At 42.5% G+C, this 15361-nt stretch overlaps 1 protein-coding gene across 6 annotated transcripts in view; it reads right to left on the bottom strand.

Annotated features, from left to right (window-relative positions):
• Positions 1–15361, bottom strand: part of LOC147111092 (ERC protein 2) — an 885067-nt gene that overhangs the window by 212915 nt on the left and 656791 nt on the right. The gene's annotated exons all lie outside the window — the stretch shown is intronic.

The following is a 15361-nucleotide window of genomic DNA, read 5'->3' as shown; positions in this document are numbered from 1 at the left end:
TTTTAATTCAAACCCAGGTCCCAGAAGTGAAATGAGTCATCGGGGTAGGCTTTCGTCTTTACTGCACGGGCACTAATTATCGCCTGGGTGAAGCACAGAAAGGAAAATGTGGCCGGGAGGATTACAGTACCAGCCAGATTTTCCCTTGATTAATTTCAATAGGAGGAAAATCAGGCACGTTCTGTTACCAATGTGTGATCCCCCCACCACACTTTCCTTTCTGTGTTCTGCCCAGGTGAGGGAGTGACCAAGCATCTTCTAAACATAGCGGGTACTCTAACACCTTTATGTGAAGCGTCTTATAACTCGCAACAGAAAACTTTGAACGGCATTTTGAAAATAGGGACTAATGTTAAAAATTACATGCAGGGTATAAGCCATGATAACAAAGGTTTACAAAGCCATTTTAAATTTATAATTTCTTTAACATCACAACAAATATATTTTGCAAATAATTTTACCTCTAACTGTCAGTCTGTGTGTACAACTGTAACACAGTGACGGAATCACACATAATGTTCAGTTTTACTTGGTTTTGAAGGAGTAACGTGTTTCTGTCCAGACACTGGGATGGAAATTCGTCAGGCTCATTTCCGGTGCTGTGCAGGCAGCGTGCACCCCAACCAGGAGGCCTGAAGCCGGCTCTAAATTGGGTCTCTGATCCATTAAAAAATGTTTTGCATAAGCTACCGGCGCCTGCCACCCCTCCACAGGCAGCTCACCCATGTACCTAGAAGAATATCGGGCGGCTTGTCTCGCTGGCAGCGGCCTGAAGTTAAGTCCCAGGGCTTCGAGCGGGCAACAGTGGGGGGGAGGGGGGGGGGGGGGTGGAAAGAGAACAATTGCTATGACTGTGGAGTTTGGGAAGTAGTCCTGTTCTTCATGGCTGCACAGCAATGTTTTTTTTTTAAATTCAAAAACTTACTTTTATTTGGCGGCCGCTGCTGAGGCCACAGCAGTTGCTGAAGAATCCTGAGCGGAGCAGGCCTGACGGCTGCCTCACTCACCACTGCCCAGTTTCTGTGAGGGGACCTAAAAAAGGCATTAGGCCCCTCATTTACATATTTAAGCGACTAAATGTCTGTTTTTAATTGTTGACCCAATTTTGGGTTGGACTTTTTTTTTAAAGACATCCTTGCATTGCAGAACGTTGGTCCCCAAAATTGAGCCTCATTTCACCCATTTTACACCCATAAAATGGGTGCAACCAGGAGCAATTTCTACCCCTATGTAGATTTATCTATCCATCAGGATTCAGGAATCTGCCCACCGTGCTGAGTATAAAAACAAAACCAGGTACTAAATGTAATGATTTTAGGATCGCAGTGAGTTTAATTTAAGTAGGGGCTTCCATATGTGTTATCTTCGGATGGGATGGGGATCAGGGGGAAAACTCTCCACTGGCTGGAGTCATACCTAGCACAAAGGAAGATGGCTGTGGTGGTTGAAGGTCAATCATCACAGCCCCAGGACATCACTGCAGAAGTTCCTCAGGACAGTGTCCTAGGCCCAACTATCTTCAGCTGCTTCATCAATGACCTTCCCTCCATCATTAGGTCATAAGAAATTAGGAAACACCTCGACACACAAAGGGTAGAAGAAGTTTGGAACTCTCTTCTGCAAACGGCAATTGATGCTAGATCGTTTCTTAATTTTAAATCGGAGATTGATAGCTTTTTGTTAACCAAAGGTATTAAGAGATATGGGCCAAAGGCGGGTATATGGAGTTAGATCGCAGATCAGCCATCATCTCATTGAATGGCGGAACAGGCTTGAGGGGCTGAATGGCCTATTCCTGTTCCTATGTTCCTAGAAGGTCAGAGTGGGGAGGTTCGCTGATGATTGCAGTGTTCAGTTCCATTCGCAACTCCCCAGATAATGAAGCAGTCCATGCCTGCATGCAGCAAGACCTGGACAACATTCAGGCTTGGGCTGATTAGTGGCAAGTAACATTCGCGCCACATAAGTGCCAACAAGAGAGAGTCTAACCACCTCCCCTTGACATTCAACAGCATTACCTTCACCGAATCCCCCACCATCAACATCCTGGGGGGGAGGGTGGGGTCACCATAGACCAGAAACTCAACTGGACCAGCCACATAATTACTGTGGCAACAGGAGCAGGTCAGAGGCTAGGTATTCTGTGGCGAGTGTCTCACCTTCTGACTCCCTAAAGCCTTTCCACCATCTACAAGGCACAAGTCAGGAGTGTGATGGAATACTCTTCACTTGCCTGGATGAGTGCGGCTCCAACAACACTCAAGAAGCTCGACACCATCCAGGATAAAGCAGCCTGCTTGATCGGCACCCCATCCACCAACTTAAACATTCACTCCCTCCACCACCGTGGCTGCAGTGTGTACCATCTACAAGATTCACTGCAGCAACTCGCCTAGGCTTCTTTGACAGCACCTCCCAAACCCACAGCCTCTACCACCTAGAAGGACAAGGGCAGCAGGCGCTTGGGAACACCATCACCTGCAAGTTCTCCTCCAAGTTACACACCATCCTGACTTGGAAATATATCGCCGTTCCTCCATCGTTGCTGGGTTAAAATCCTGGAACTCCCTCCCTAACAGCACTGTGGGAATACCTTCACCCCACGGACTGCAGCAGTTCAAGAAGACGGCTCACCACCACCTTCTCAAGGGCAATTAGGGATGGGCAATAAATGCTGGCCTTGCCAGCGACGCCCACATCCCAGGAATGAATATTTGAAAAATCTTTTCTTCTCAAAAAGGTATATTTTTTTTAACCAATTTCCCTCAAATTGTTTGCATCAGTTTATGTGCAGGTCACGACAACAACTGTAATTCTGTATTCTGAAAACCCCAGGCTAGCAATGTTCAAGATGATGAGGCTTATAAACAAAAAGCATACATAATGTATTGATTCAAAGTTTCAGAATAAAGAATTACAGCTGCAGTCATTAGCTGCACATAAACTGATGCAAGCACTTTCCAAATTAGTGAAAATACTTCAGTTAAAAAAGAAAGACTTGCATTTCTATAGTGCATTTCACGACCTAAGGCCATCCCAAAGTGTTTTACAGCCAATTAAGTACTTTTGAAGTGAAGTCACTGTTGTAATGTTATATACAGCATCTCAATCTTATGGAGCAAACACTCACTTTAAATGTTGTGATTTTTTCTTAGATCCATCATAGAAGACAGTACTGACAAAATTAGAAAAATAAATGATGCTGCTTGCACAGATCACTGCCTCCAAGTTATTTGCATCATTTCCCCCTACTACTGCCAGGCCAGTAGCTGTATTATTCAAGTACTTATTTCATCACAATGCAATTTTTTAAATGCAGTTCCAGGCTGCTCCTCAATACACTGGACATTTCTTTTATATTATTCAAATAATATTTATATACACGTGCACACATGACAGTGTTTCCTTTTGTAAAAGGAGCATCAACAATAATAGTAGTTGCCTGGTATAACATTAAGGGCAGTGCTTAGATGACTGTGTAGCTATTATTGCTTTCTATTATCACCACACATTGAATTTTATTAAAACTAACCAACAATATTCAGCAGAACTGGTAATACAGGAACTGCTGTAAGCAAATCTGCACTGTTTATATTGTCTAACTGTACCATAAATTCACTCGAGTTTTATATTCACAAACATATTTTATTCTATAGTCACTCTGCACAAAGTTTAAAAAAAGTTTTTCTAAGGTTACTATGGAGGTACTGTTTGTGTGTTTATTTTAACTTAATGTTGTACTGACGTTTGTGCTTACACAATCATTATAACTTAGTCCCATTTATAAAGAGAATTGTTTGCATATTTAATTTTACTCAATAGTGGGCCAACGTTTCAAATAAGCAGAATCATAAAAACATGACTTAAGGCCAGATTTGCCTCAGGCAAATACCTTTCCTTCAAGGATGCTGGGAAAGAGTTTGTTAGACTATTGTTTTGTATTAAAAACTCATGTGTTTGTTCAGCACAACATGGGTCGCTGCAATGAGTGAATGATGTCTTTGACATGGCAAACCTCTAATTGTAACAAGTCCATACCGACTAAGTTTTACCAGATGCTGCAATGGGTTTGATTAACAACCACACTGGATTCCATGTACAATCTGATAATGATGGTTTTACTACTCAATATTAAAAACCCTCAGCTTTTATAAAGGAAACATTATGTCAGCAAAATCAGGATTACAATTTTCGGACTAAAGTTCACCTCTACCCTACTTACCATGGAATTATTTTAAAGAGACAGTATCCTCTTTTACAGGCCTATCCAAAATATCTTATTCTACAACAAACATTTTTTAAAAACTTACCATACCTTACTGGCATGAGGAATTTGGTGAATATAGAATTCAGGTTTCACAGACCCCATAATACGAATAGGCTCAAGTACCGAAGATTAGTTTCTAAAAGACTAAATTTTAGACATTTTAAAAGCTCTCAAAAATACACATTTACATGTCTATGTATAAATGTAAGCGTTGTTTAATTATTCAATTAAAACATTTAAAGTTGAACACAACTAATGCACTTTATCTGATTGGTAAAATGTATCTGGTCTAACATCCCTTTAAAGGCATGGCCAAGTTCAGTAATGCTCTAACTTACTCTGGGTAAACTTATTTAACATACCCTGACCTTTACACCAAGGTGACAGGAAAGTTACATAGGTCAGGACCTAATCTATAAAAACCAACAATGCTTTTAAAGCATAATCCTTAAAGTAACACAGCTACTCTCTTTAATCTAGGAACTAGATTTCATGAAGGCATTTATACTTCATAATGCTTTTCATTCAAATTGCCATTTAAAAAAAAGTATATATTGAAATTTTTATTCATGTTTCAATGTCAAGCGTTTAATGGCTTAAGAGTTAAAACTGGATTCCACACAATGCTGTCAATTATCAAAAGGAATGCTATAGATAAACAGTCTTGCAATTTCAAGAATCATATCTGCTAGAAAGAGCAGGTGTTCTACTCCTCTGCCAGTAAATGAATTTTTCTAAGAGCTCGTGCACATAAAATGGAAGACACAAGTAAAACTGTTTCACTGCTAATGCACAGATCTGTGCTTGAAAGATATAAATTAATGATCTACATTAAGTATTTTCAAAGGTTCACTGAACAATCTTATATGCATATTTAGATAATGTACATATTCCTCCTTTACTTTGATTTAATGTACCACATAGCTGCAAGTTTAGTGAAACAGCTGCCCAAGATGTCACAGGCACAATCTTCGGTCAATTTTTCCTGTCACAAAGGCCAAGAATGTAACATAAAAAAATCAAATGCAACTTCAATGAGACCCATACAAGAAAAAAAAAGCTGGATTTCCTATCCCTAGAAATGATAATTTTCTACAATAAGAACATGAAGATGGATGATAATGAGTAAGAACAAAGCATGAACAAGAATATGTTGCGGGGCGGGAGGTGGGAGCGAAGGGGGTAAGGGAGATGAGTGATTGGGTATGAGCAATAGCACAAGAGAACAATATTATTCCAAAAATGGAAGCAACGCCTACCTATGTTGATAAAGATGGTGAAGGTCAAAGGTTCGGAATAAGGTTCTTTCATTTTCTAACTAATGTCCAAAACACAAAGCTACTTGAATTTGCCATTAATTGGACTAAACTACATCACATCTACAATCCATGGGATAGTTACTGTAGGAAACGGAAAGATCATAATGGTGCAGCAGCAGGCACCTTTTTGAAGCTGAGATTCAGGTGGACTGTTTATTGGTGAAAGCATTATACTCATGCAATATCCGAGCTGGGAGAGTTTGTTTGCACCCAGAGAGAACACCAGAAGGAAAAAAAAGTTCAACAGTTATCCAAGGATTGTATTCTATACTCAAAGTTGAAGTGTGAGAATGAGGATTTATCCTCATTTATCCTGTAGCGCTCTACTCGGAGCTCCGACACAGCAAGAGAGCCCCAGGTGGGCAGCGGAAATGCTTCAAGGACACCCTCAAAGCCTTCTTGAAAAAGTGCAACATCCCCACCGACACCTGGGAATCCCTCGTCCAAGACCGCACAAAGTGGAGGAGAAGCATCCGGGAAGGCACCGAACACCTCGAGTCTCTTCGCCAGGAGCAAGCGGAAGCCAAGCGCAAACAGCGGAAGGAGCGCACGTCAACCCAAGCACCCCACCCACCCGCCCCTTCAACCACCGTTTGCCCCACCTGTGACAGAGACTGTAGGTCCCGCATTGGACTCATCAGTCACCTGAGAACTCATTTTTAGTGTGGAAGCAAGTCATCCTTGGTTCCGAGGGACTGCCTAACAAGATATATTCTGTGAAACTACAGAATTAAAACAGAAATCAGAGATAATCTTTGGGGTTGGGCTGGTGGACAACCTATGGGGTAGAAATTGGAACTCGTTGCACCCTTTTATGGGTGTAAAACAGGCACGATGAGGCTTAATTTTTTTGACCAAAGCCCTGTGCACTAAGGGTGTCTGAAAAACGACCCACCTGAAATTGCGTCGGCCCATTTTGCAGGCGGTGGTCAAAAACAGGTGTTCGGCTCCTTACATATGTAAATGAGGGGTCCAACACCTTTGTTAGGCTCACTTACAGAAATTCAGTATCAGGTGCCTTGTTCAGGTGGACAATAAAGATCCTACAGCATTATTTGAGGAAGAGCAGGGTAGTTCTCCCAATGTCCTGGCCATTATTTATCTCTCAACCAACACCGTAACAAAAACCCACAGATTAACCAGTCATTTATCTTATTGCTGTTTGTGGGACCTTGCTGTGTGCAAACTGGCTGCCACGTTTACTTACATGAAAACTCTGATTACAAAATAAATTCATCAAATGTGAAACACTTTGGGATGTCCTGAGGACAGGAAAGGTTCTGTATAAATACAAGTTCTTTCTGCCTTTCTTCCTAAATGAAGTTCTACATTTGGGAAAATTTAGGTTTCTGTGGGTTCTTGGTTTCCTCCATTTCTTCAGTTTTTGATGTAATGACTAAAAAGGTCTCTTTTTGTTAAATTTCTAATTTTTATTTACTGCTAAAAGGCTTTGAACGACTCCCTTTTTAATATGAATTTTCCATTTTGCTTGTAATTCAGGACAAAGAAAGACAACTTTGAAGACAAACAGGGATTTGTTATTCATGCAAATTTATTTCAAGGTTATTGGGGAAGGAGGACAACCAGATCTTTCACCAAACGTATAAGATACAGTTGTGCTGTTTTAGCTTCTGAATAAATTTCAAGTGCTGGTTAATCATAGAATAGTACAGCGCAGGAGGAGGCCATTCGGCCCATCGAGTCTGCGCCAGCTCTTTCGAAGAGCAATCCAGTTAGTCCCACTCCCCCGCTCTTTCCCCATATCCCTGCAAATTTTTTCCCCTTCAAGTAGTTAGCCAATTCCCTTTTGAAAACTACTATTGAATCTGTTCCCACCACCCTATCAGGCAATGCATGCTAAATGCTAACAACTTGTTGCATAAAAAAGTTTTTCCTCGTGTCACCTCTGGTTCTTTTGCCAATCACCTTAAATCTGTGCCCTCTGGTTATTAACCCTTCAGCCATTGGAAACAGCTTCTCTTTATTTACTCTATCTAAATCATTCAAGATTTTGAATACCTCTATCAAGTCTCCTCTTAGCCATCTCTGCTCTAAGGAGAACAGCCCCAGATTCTCCAGCCTATCCACGTAACTGTAATCCCTCATCCCAGGAACCATTCTAGTAATGAGGGATTGTTCTTGGTGCAATATGTGAAATGAAAGCCAGTGAGCAATACAATTTAGAAAATATTAATTTAGGGAAATGAAAGACATTGGACCATCATGTGATCGAGGTTTTCCAAGCGAGGACGAGAGAGGAAGGAATCACTTGGATGGTATCAATAAATAAAAACCAAGTGCACCACAAGCAAAACTAATGAACTGCCAAGAGGGTGAGAATGAAAGCCAAAAATGAATAAATAAAATCCTCAAAACACTTCCAAAAAAGTGTTTGGCATTAGAAATGGTAGAAAAAAGTTTGTAAACTCCTAAAATTTGTGGTAAATTATAACAATGGGATTGGAAAAGTTAAGAGAGTAGATTTCAAAAATAAACTTGCTGCCAAAAATATGAATTTCTGGAATGAATAATCAAATATATACCTTTCAGTGTCTTGCCTGGACAATGGTATAAACCCATATTTAGATCTTAGAAAATAATGTCTTGCATCTGTGCTATAAACAGAAAATGCTGGAAATACTCAGCAGGTCAGGCAGCATCTGTGGAGAGAGAAACAGAGTTAATGTTTCAGGCCGGTGACCTTTCGTCAGAACTGAACAACGTTAACTCTGTTTCTCTCTCCACAGATGCTGCATGGCCTGCTGAGTATTTCCAGCATTTTCGGTTTATATTTCAGATTTCCAGCATCTGCAGTATTTTGCCTCTTGCATCTGTGCAGTGTACTTATATCCTTCTTCTTCTTAGGCAGTCCCTCGGAACCGAGGATGACTTGCTTCCACATTAAAAATGAGTTCTCAGGTGACTGATGAGTCCAATGCGGGACCTACAGTCTCTGTCACAGGTGGGGCAGACGGTGGTTGAAGGGGCGGGTGGGTAGGATGCTTGGGTTGACGTGCGCTCCTTGCGCTTGGCTTCCGCTTGCTCCCGGAGAAGAGACTCATATACGGCGAAGAGACTTATATACACACACACACGATAATCTGCACAATATCTCTATTAGATATCTTTACATTATATGTTAAAAGCCTGCAGGATGATGTGCATTGTCACACACCTTGACACTTTGTGTCACACCTCCTGTACTGCTTCCTTGTAACATTTCTCAGTCACACTTGAGCAGAGTCAAATGGATTATAGTTGTTATAATTATCCCAAAATGTATTAACCTACAAACATTACAAACTCATACCTCTGGTTGGGTCATTTCACAACGATTGATTCCTAGCCGTGGGCCTCCCAAGTCCCATCTCCCAGTTTTGACAAATTGGCTTTGGAAAATTGAGGCATTACAACTCTGCTCCCACTATATATTTTTTAGTAAGTTTATTAATTCTGACTTTTCTTAATTCATTGACAGCATGCCCTTTCCTCTTTATTTATTTCCCTGTCTTTTTCCACATTAATTTATTTATTTATTTGAAGCATGACCTTTCCTGCTAATGTACTTCCCCCACCACTATCGCCTTGAATAAGCTCTCATCCACCCCGTCTAGAGCAATTGTGAGAACAGATATATGGCAGGGTAAATTATCAACCAGACCAAGTACGGGAGTGAATACTGAAGCCACAGCAGATCTCACAGGTGGCATCATTAACACCTATCTCTGTAGCCCAAACAGCAGACTTTTAATGGCGCTCTTAAGCTCAATGCAGTACAAGCCTCAAAACATTTCAATTTTGCCTTGCTGGCTCTTTGGAAACACAGTTCATTCATGTTTTTCTTCACAGCTCTCACCTTCTCAGAGAAGCCTCCAGCTGCAGCTTTCTCCGTTATCTTCCTTTCATTCCTCATTATCTCTACCATTAATTAGCAGCACAAATCCTCCTCTAGTATTTCTCCATCTACTTCCGCAAAAGCAATTGCCAAGTAAGTGAGAGAAGTGCATTTAACTCCTATTTCACTTTACCACAGCCCCAGTACACACTAATTGCACTCAGCCATTCTGAAATCTTGTTATTGACAAGTTCATCAGAATAGATTTGCTTTGTGTACTGTATTTTTGCAACTACCTTTTTATTGTTCATCAAAATATAAGTAAAAATTAAGACCCAACCTTAGTGAAAATGCATGGCTAGGTCTCTGAAGCACACAATTTCACTATTCTCAAGTGATGTGAGTAAAGTATAAATGTGGGCTGTATGCTTACACCAGTCTGAAAACAACAGACGACATCAGGTAGGCTATATCAGAACTCTGCCATTATCTTTTTTCAGTTATTAACTTTAAGGTAACTGTTTAACATGCCAAATTTACAATATCCCACCGGTACCTAATTTGTATAACAATTAATTATAGTAATTAAGGTAGGCATCTTGGACTGGCTTCTCTGAGTCACAATTCTATGGCCGGTGCTTAAATGTCTCTATGGTGCTTTCAAAACTTTTAAGACAATTATCTTCCCCATGAACTTCATCTACCAGTATAATGGGAACCTGTAACCAATTTGTTAATGACATCTGCTCAATAACATCCACCATTTGAAATGGGGTAGGGGCGGGGGCAGGCTTGTCCAAGGGACTTTATTCCATAAAGAGACATAGGAAACCAATTTAACTTGTCAAGGTGGCAGCCATTAGCTTGGAAAGGTTATGCAAATACTGCAGAAGGATGATAAACTGCAGGCCTCTCTTACCGTGTCAAACATAAATAAACCCCAAAAGGAACCAATAGCTAACTTGTTTGTTGTGCATTGCAGGCAGGTGAAGAAACACCTTCATGTTAGATTAGCCTGGTGACTCCCAGAGGCACAGGATCCCCAGAATAAAATCTAAGGATCTTTGATTTTAAGTGCAAAGCTCAGTGAATGTCTGTTTCGAACAGCTGTTTTTTTCCCCTCTCAGCACACAAGTCTGAGGAGCTCGATACAAGCATATGAGCTTGCTGCACAGGCAATTTCATAGGACTGGAACTACTTCACAGAAAAAGTTATACAGCAACGCAAAAGATAATTAATTTAAGTTTCTCATTCGTCCTCATACTGTAACTCTAGAATATAAAATCTTGCATCTGTAATATTTGATATTTTAATGAGCCAAATAATGAGCTAGAAATTGCGGTCAAAGGCATACCTCCAGAGTATGCCTCTGACCCACGAAACATTTCCGCACCTACCTTTATGCTTCCAGGCTGCGGAGAGTTCCAGTCTCAGGCTTCCAGGTGGACGTCCGGATAAAGGCCCACGGATCCCAGGGACGCAGGCGGCTCGGAAGCATCCCTAGGATCACGTGGGCCTGGTCCTCCAATCACAAAGGAGGATTCCATTGCAGTCATTTACAAAGGGAATCACCTAATGACATGCAATGGAATCCCCAAATTATTAAACAATTTACACAATTCTAATAAATATAAATGTACTGATTTTCAATTTTATTCATAAGTTCCTTCATTGCACCAACCTCAACAAAAATGTACATTTTTGATAAATAATTTTAAATATCTTAATCCAGGCCAATATTTTCATAAACTAATTTCAAGTGTATGTTAGCAAAATACTGCAGATGCTGGAAATCCGAAATAACAACAGAAAATGCTGGAAAAACTCAGCAGGCCAGGCAACATCCGTGGAGAGAAAATAGAGTCAGCGTTTCGGGTGAACCCTTTGTCGAGACTAAAGAAGCACAGGAAATGAAATAGATTAAGAGGCCAGGCTGGGAAAGAACAAAAGAGAAGTGAAGAGACATTAGGAGGAATTCAAAACGAGACGAGATGGTGATAGGATGATACCCAGGCCCTACGCCTGCTTTTACCAGCTGTAAGAGTTTCATGGGCAATTGCTGGGCAAATAGCCCAATTCTGTGCCAGCGATACTGATTTTACAGTCCGTTCGTATGATCTGTCACGGCGTACCTTGATAGATCGCAAGTTCCAGATTTAGCGCATGCACAAGCACATGCAGAAACCCGGAAGTTGCGGGAGGTTTCAGATGGATTACGACGGCGTACACTCAGGCACAGAGACCTCAATTTCTGCCCCATTGTGCTAATTAATTTATGCTAACCACATAACATCAATCGAACCCCAACATTGGTCAGTGCTAACCACATACCACCACCATTGGTCAGTGCTAACCACATACCACCACCATCGGTCAGTGCTAACTACATAACACCACCATCGGTCAGTGCTAACCAGATGCCACCACCATCGGTCAGTGCTAACCACATACCACCACCATCGGTCAGTGCTAACCACATACCACCACCATCGGTCAGCGCTAACCACATACCACCACCATCGGTCAGTGCTAACCACATACCACCATCATCGGTCAGTGCTAACCACATACCACCACCATCGGTCAGTGCTAACCACATACCACCACCATCGGTCAGTGCTAACCACATACCACCACAGACAAGTCTTACCACTGGACAAAAAAAAGTCAGCCTGCCTCTTCTCTCCCCCCCACAACCGCCGCCTTCTCTTTAATATTCCACCTCAAGCATTTCACCCAGCCTCTGCGCTCTTTCTTTCTTTTTAGACCACCTTCTCTCTTCTTTTTACATAGGTCCACCCAGAGTACTTTATCTCTGCTCCCTCCCACCCACCCACCAAGACCTTCCCTGAGTACTCGGTTCTGCCCAACCAAATCTCGTGCAGGAACCAGTTCCCCGCCAGAATCAACCTCAACCCCAGTATAGTTGTCAGATCCCCCACTGACCCAATCTAACCACGGGCAGCGGCAGCTAGCCCCCGCTCCATATAACCCTGGGAATTAGCCAGCCCCTACCACACCTGGAGTGTACTTTGGTCAGTAGGGGACCATTTAACTACCATTAAAATGGCAGTATCTTTTTTATTTCTTTCAGCTATGTCTACGTTTACATTCTTGATAACCAAGTTTATTTCGGTACTTGCAATGTATTTTGAAGCTCACAATTTATAACATTTATTGATTTATTGGATGTTTAATAATTTATAATGGAATAATTCATTTATTCCATAGCTACATAAATAAAAGTGCTGGGGAGCAGAGACGAGAGTTCCAATCTCTGAATATTGGGTTGACATCCAGCCGGATACTCTCACCCAATGGGAGCGGAGTTCTCCCCTGCTCCCCCCATTGCAGCTCAGGCAATCAGGAGAACAGACTCCGTCCTCTTAATACTGGGTTAACATCCAGCAGGGTACTTGCCCCCAATGGGAGTGGCGTGGCGAACCCCCGTCCGGTCACTGATTTATGGCATCATGTTTGATTCATCTGCAACAAGATTCTATTAAGCATGAGCTGAAATATGTTTCCAATTTAGATATGTTCTGAATAAAGTCTCAAACAATTTTTAATAGCTTGCGGACTGCATTAACGACTTTCAAAATCTCTTATCTATCAGTCTGAGTGCTTGAGGAGATCGGCACTGCACATGAATAATCTGTGTGTAAAATTTATTCAAAAACTTTATTTTACTTTTATTATTTCTTAATACTTTCGTTTTTAAGTGAACTTTTTGAGTGGACACATATTTCCAGCTTCCAAAGTATACACAGATTTTCTTCAACACAATATTTACAAGTCATTTCTGTAGACTGCCAACATATTATAGCAATATATCAAAATGCCTTAATTGCATGGCATCATCTGTGCATAACAAATCTTAAGATCAAAATATTAATTTAATAACATGTTGTCACATTGAGATCTTTTGATCATTTGCCCTCAGGAAGGATTTGGAAAAAGAGTAACTTTAATTGCTGTGTTTTGAGGCTTATGTATTCATGCAAGCCAGAAGTCTGAGGCAATGCTAATGAGCTTGTTTTTATGTTTCCTCAAAAAGTGTAAATAATAAGCAATTTGCTAGCTTGTCTGGTTAATGGAGAAACACCTCATATCCATTATATTAAGGCTTTGATCCCTTTTTGTTACTATGTACAGTGAGAGATACAAGGTAGAGTCAGGGACACAAGCAAGGAGGCCTTTAAAACAGGTTGCTGTGCAGGCAGTTGTTATAAAAACAGAAAGCTATGAAGCAGCAAGACCCACAAAAAGACTGGGAGAAGGATACAATGCAAGGGCAGTTAGATATGGCAAATGAGTATGCATAATGTTAAGTCACCTATTGTTATAATCCACATAATATTACACTTGTGGCCGACCTCAACTATGCTTGTTATGGTCATGTACTGTTATAGGCGTATAATGTTATAATTAGTCTAATGTGATGCAAATATACAGTCACAATTAACAAAAGATTGAATAACGTTGTACTGTATTTCAACCAACAACAACTTGCATGGTGGAAATCAGGAGATGTCCTAGTTGTAAACAAGGGACCTTCTCTCTTACTCGTGGTGCCTCATAGCGGATGGAGCAAAAAATTGGTTCCCGAACGTTACAATGAAATGTTGCAACGGTCAGCCTATAGGTGCAGGACTTCACTAGATCAACAACCTTACCAAACATTAAAGCACTCGCAAAGCAAAGTTCAGTCAAACTTCTGTTGCCTACGACCTAAGCTCTGGAATTGCCTGCCTAAACCTGCCCGCCTCGCTACCTCTCTTTCCTCCTTTAAGACACTCCTTAAAACCAAGCTTTTGGTCACCTGCCCTAATTTATCCTTATGCGGCTCGGTGTCAAATTTCTTGTCTTAAAATACTCCTGTGCAACTACCTTGGGGCGTTTTACTACGATAAAGGCGCTATATACTGTAAATACAAGTTGTTGTTGTTGACTCTCAGAGGGTTCAGTGGGCAAAGGATCTCCATCGCCCCGAGAGTTGGTCTGATCCCCATCGCCCCGAGAGTGGCTCTCTCATCCCCATCGCCCCGAGAGTTGCTCTGATCCCCATCGCCCCGAGAGTTGCTCTGATCCCCATCGCCCCGAGAGTTGCTCTGATCCCCATCGCCCCGAGAGTTGCTCTGATCCGCATCGCCCCGAGAGTTGCTCTGATCCGCATCGCCCCGAGAGTTGCTCTGATCCCCATCGCCCCGAGAGTTGCTCTGATCCCCATCGCCCCGAGAGTTGCTCTGATCCCCATCGCCCCGAGAGTTGCTCTGATCCCCATCGCCCCGAGAGTTGCTCTGATCCCCATCGCCCCGAGAGTTGCTCTGATCCCCATCGCCCCGAGAGTTGCTCCGATTCCCCATCGCCCCGAGAGTTGCTCTGATCCCCATCGCCCCGAGAGTTGCTCTGATTCCCATCGCCCCGAGAGTTGCTCTGATCCCCATCGCCCCGAGAGTTGCTCTGATCCCCATCGCCCCGAGAGTTGGTCTCTGATCCCCATCGCCCCGAGAGTTACTCTGATCCCCATCGCCCCGAGAGTTGCTCTGATCCCCATCGCCCCGAGAGTTGCTCTGATCCCCATCGCCCCGAGAGTTGCTCTGATCCCCCATCGCCCCGAGAGTTGCTCCGATCCCCCATCGCCCTGAGAGTTGCTCCGATCCCCATCGCCCCGAGAGTTGCTCTGATCCCCATCGCCCCGAGAGTTGGTCTCTGATCCCCATCGCCCCGAGAGTTGCTCTGATCCCCATCGCCCCGAGAGTTGCTCTGATCCCCATCGCCCCGAGAGTTGCTCTGATCCCCATCGCCCCGAGAGTTGCTCTGATCCCCCATCGCCCCGAGAGTTGCTCCGATCCCCCATCGCCCTGAGAGTTGCTCCGATACCCGTCGCCCCGAGAGTTGCTCTGATCCCCATCGCCCCGAGAGTTGCTCTGATCCCT

This window comes from Somniosus microcephalus, chromosome 11 (assembly GCF_052327205.1).
Source record: "Somniosus microcephalus isolate GS21.2 chromosome 11, FLI_Smic_1.0, whole genome shotgun sequence".
Classification (NCBI taxonomy): domain Eukaryota; kingdom Metazoa; phylum Chordata; class Chondrichthyes; order Squaliformes; family Somniosidae; genus Somniosus; species Somniosus microcephalus.
This window is presented reverse-complemented; position numbering and strand designations above follow the sequence as displayed.